Raw genomic sequence first — 5,000 nt, 5'->3', positions numbered from 1 at the left:
CCCCACTGCCTTAACTCCTCTACAGTCACAACTCATTGAATAGTCTATTATAACAAGTTTACATGTTATGCCCCCATCCTTCCTATCCCTCTGCAATCCCTGAAAATAGCACCATCCCCTATGACTAAACTACACCTTTACACAAATTAGGGCCTAGTAACCTGACAGCTGCCACACCTCACATATTCCCCTCCCTGCCCCCTCTTGTAGCACCATCTTTTTAATTACCTAAGTACCTGTCTCTACCCAAACACCTGTTATCTCCTCAATACCTACTGTCGATAGATAATATCACAAAGGGGTTTCTTAGAAATTATGTAAATAACAGATTTGGCATTGAATTTGTGAATTTGTTATTGCTAGTTATATCTCTGGGTCAGAGAACAGAAATATAACCACAACTTCACTAACAAATAAGCTAATCAAAGGCTAGAAATTAACCCAAGGGAAAGATAACAGGTCATTAAAACTCTCATTAGTTAATCAATAGCATGAGCAAAGCAGAAAATAGAAACATGGGAGAAAAAGAAGTCAGGGGAATACAACTCCTCAAAAGACTAACAATAACATAATAGTAGATTTGGTGGAATGTGAAGGAGATGATTCTACAGTTGCTGACCTCAGAAGAATGATGACAAGAATGTTTGATGAACTTGAAGCAGTGCTTAAAAAGAACATGCAAAAATATCTCAGTGAATATTAAGAGAACATGGATAAAAAACTTGAGAAAACACAGAAACAACTAAATGAACTTAGAGAGAATTTCAACAAGCTCCAAAATGAAATGAAGGATATTATATTAAAAAAAGAGATATATGAAATAAAGAAGACAGCATAAGATATCAAAGAGAAGTATAATAAGATATGCAGTCTCAGAAAAAAGAATCAAACAGAAATCCTGGAAATAAAAAATCTCTTGAATCAAATAAAAAATACTGTTGAGAGCCACTCTAGCATATTGGAAAAAGTGAAAAACTGAATTTTGGGGCTTGAAGACAAAATAGATATGAAAGAAAAAAACAGAAGAATTCTCAGACCGAAGACTTAAGATCTGTGAAAGAAATAAAGAACTCTGTGACTCCATCAAAAGACCAAACCTGGCATCTGCACCTCCCTGTTCCACAGACAGCCGCATCTTCTTGTGCAGTGCCAGTTGCAACCCTGAGACACTATGGTGAAGGTTGGAGTGTTGGATTTGGCTGAATTGGGCACCTGGTCACTAGGGCTGCTTTCAACTCTGGCAAAGTGGATATTATTGCCATCAATGACCCATTCATTAACCTCAACTGCATGGTCTACATGTTCCAGTATGATTCTACCCATGGCAAGTTCAATGTCACAGTGAAGGCTGAAAATGGGAAGCTTGTCATCAATAGAAAGGCCATACCCATCTTCCAGGTGATGCTGGTGCTGAGTACATCATGGAGTCCACTGGTATCTTCACTACTGTGGGGAAGGCTGGGGCTCACTTGAAGCATGGAGCCAAAAGGGTCATAATCTCTGTCCCTTCTACTGATGCCCCCACATTTGTGATGGGTGTGAACCATGAGAAGTATGACAACTCCTTGAAGATTGTCAGAAATGTCTCCTGCACCATCAACTGCATAGCCCTCCTGGCCAAGGTCACTCATGACAACTTTGACATTGTGGAAGGACTCATGACCCCAATCCATGCCATCACTGCCACCCAGAAGACTGTGGATGGTCCCTCTGGTAAACTGTAGTGTGATGGCTGTGGGACTGCCAAAAACCTCATCCTTGCCCCCACTGGCACTGCCAAGGCTGTGGGCAAGGTCATTTGGAGCTATTGTTTCTTCATGTCTCATTATTTTCATGAGGGCTTATGGCCTAGAAATGAGATCATAAAAAGAAATGAGTTTGTACATTGTAATTTCCTGAGAAACCTTTTTTAAATGACACTTCTGGGAAATCAAATAGACGAAATATTCCTTAATACTTATGGAAGTATATACTGCAGTATGCTATATATTTTCAAATTAAATTAATGAATAAAACAGATGATGAATCAGTGGCAGAAGAAGAAACTATAATATATAAAAATGATTTTACTCCTTATGAAACTCTGCAGTTGTGGAAAGCATTAGGACTGTGAACTGATCATTTAAAGTGAAGGATAATTAGTGGTTTGGAATGCAGAGTGGGTGTTGATTTTCTACAGTCTATTTGCTATAAATGTCTCCATGGAGGCTGATTCTGAAACAGGGAAATAAAACCATGAAAATCAGCAAGCATGACTACTATTCAGTAATACACTTGATCTGCAATCAAATGGCAAGAAGACATGACCTAAACTATGATTTTAGTATCAGACTGATGCTATCTTTCTACCTCACAGAATACTTAATAATGACAAGATAATCGTAAGCATTAGAACCTTTTAGTTGGTTAGTGTTCACTATGTAACCAAAATATGGTAAGCATGTGTGAAATTTATATGCAATTCTAACATCATTGATCTTTTTACTAACTTAGATAGCAACAGAGAAATTGAAGGTCAAGATAACAGACAGTAAAACTAGTCTCCAATTTTCTGCCTACAGTGCACATGCTCTTAATCAATGCTACATTTTTGTAATTGAAATTTGTGCTGAGATAAGTATAGAATCATGTGTTCAGTAAAGCCTGGTAACCACTAATCTTCCTTCCCTTTCTGAAACTTTGTCATTTCCACAAATGTCATATAAATGTTGTGTGGATTATCTCTCTTTTCTGATTATGAAGATTTTTTATTATTATATTATTATTGTACTGGGGGTATGCTGTGACATTTACAAAAGTTCTTACAATATATCGTAGTTGAATTCACCCCCTCCTTTGTCCCTTCCATTCCCCATTCCTGGAATAGTTTCAACATGTTTCATTTTTTCCATTTTCATACATGAGGACATAATAGTTCTACTACATTCAGCCTCCTTCATCCTTTCTTTATATCCTCCCCCCCCAACTTGTATCAACCCTCAGACAGGACCTGTTTTGTCTTCCTGTTTTCCATTTTTGAAAAAGGGCATTTTTTATTTGTTTAATCTCTCATTTAATATCTAATTTAGTATCATACTGCATATAAATTTTTGTTACCTGACTCTGTCATTAAAGATTCATTGATGTTGTTGACTTTATTGGTAATTCAACAATTCATTTCTTTTTACTGCTTCATAATATTCCATTGTATGGATGCACTATAGCGTATTTAACTAGTCACCTGATGAAGTGCATCTGAGTTGTTTATAGTTTTTGCATACTACAAATAAGCTATTATGAAAATTTGTATATGTTGTGTAATGATAACTTTTCTATAACTGGACTGTATGATAAATTTCATGTTTAATTTGTATAAAACAAATTGTCAACTCTATTAGTCAGGGTGTCCAGAGAGACAGAACCAATAGGACACAGGAAGACAGGTTTGTAGATAGGTAGACGGGCAGACAATTAGAGAGATGGATGAAAGGGGATTTATGTATAGAATTGGGCTCATGTGATTATGGAGGCTTAGAAGTTCCATAATAGTTTGAGTGCAAACTAAAGAACCATGGAATGGGCTGGTGGAGTGGGTCAAGTGTGAGGCCCTGAGTTCAAATTCCAGTGCTGCCAAAAAAAAAAAAAAAAAGAACAGCGGAAGCAATGTAGTTCAGTTCAGTCCAAGTTTGAACACCTTGGAATCAGGGAGAGCAGTGGTACCACTCTGTCCAATACTGAAGGCCTGAGAACCTGTCGGGTAAAGGAATTGCTGTTCAGGTCCTGCAGTCCAAGCACAGGAGAAGAAGGATGTCTCAGTCTAAGGAGAGTGAAAAAATTTACTCTTCTTCAGCCTTTTTGTTCCATCTAGGCCTTCAGCCAATTATGTGGTGCCTGTCCACATATAATGTGAATCTTCCCCACTCAGTCTAAGGACTCACATGCCAATCTCCTCTGGAGACACCTGGAAAAAATGCTGTGCCAGCTTTCTAGGTAGCCCTTAATCCTTTCAAGTTGACCCCTAAATTAAACTGTTTAAAAAAATTTTTTTCCAGAGTGGCCGTACCATTTTGGATTTTTAACTGCAATATATGAGTGAGTTTCTTTATATTCTTGTCAATAGTTCATGCTTTCATCACTTTTTAGGCTAGTTGTTCTGATAAGTGTATTGAAATATTTTACAGTGGTTTAATTTTTGCATTTCCCTACTAGTTAATGATATGGAACATCTCTTGATAAACTTATTTTAATTCTATATATTCTCTTTAGTGAAATGTCTATTCATGTCTTTTTCTAAGTTTGCAATCTTAATTGTTTTATTTAATTTTTTTATTTGTTTGTTTATATTTGTAGTGCTGGAAATCAAACCCAGGGCTTCACACATGCAAGGCAAATGCTGTAACACTGGGTTATACCTCCAGCCCTTAGTTTTTCTTTTTCTTTTCTTTTCTTTCTTTCTTTTTTTTTTGGTGGGGGCAGGATCTCACTGTATTGCCAAGTTAACCTTGAACTTCAGTCCTTCTGTCGCTGGAGTGCTGTGATTATATGTGCACTACCACTCCTGGCACCCAGCTCTTACTTTTGAGTTTTAAAATATATTCTAGTAGACATTTGGTTTACAAATATATTCTCCAAATCTATAACTCCTCTTTTCATTATTTTCCTGCAGATTTTCACAGAATAAAATATTTTAACTATAATGAGGTCTGAGGTCCAATTTACTAGTTTTTACTTATATGAATTATGATTTTTGCAGTTAAAACTAAATCTTCCTAGTACCTGTCTAAATCATGTGATCTTTCTGTATCTGCTTTTATATTGGAGACAGTTATTTACTGCACCTATTTTGTTACCTTTATTGCATTCAGTTTGTCTATTTTAAAACCCTATACTTCTCTTTACATAGAAGTTATGTTAGATACTCTTGCCATAATTATAAAGTTATGTAGCAGCAGGAAATAAAGGAAAGGATCTAACTTCGAAGCTTTAAATATAAAAGATGAATAACAGCCTGCATTTTATTT

The 5,000-nt window shown here is 36.3% G+C and overlaps 1 pseudogene; it reads left to right on the top strand.

Annotated features, from left to right (window-relative positions):
• Window positions 1-1,162: 1,162 nt before the first annotated feature.
• On the top strand, window positions 1,163-4,058 carry LOC109676539 (glyceraldehyde-3-phosphate dehydrogenase-like; annotated as a pseudogene).
• The last annotated feature ends 942 nt before the right edge of the window (window positions 4,059-5,000 follow it).

This window comes from Castor canadensis, chromosome 9 (genome assembly GCF_047511655.1).
Source record: "Castor canadensis chromosome 9, mCasCan1.hap1v2, whole genome shotgun sequence".
NCBI lineage: Eukaryota > Metazoa > Chordata > Mammalia > Rodentia > Castoridae > Castor > Castor canadensis.
Note: the sequence above shows the minus strand (reverse complement) of the source record. Positions and strands in the feature narration are given on the sequence as shown.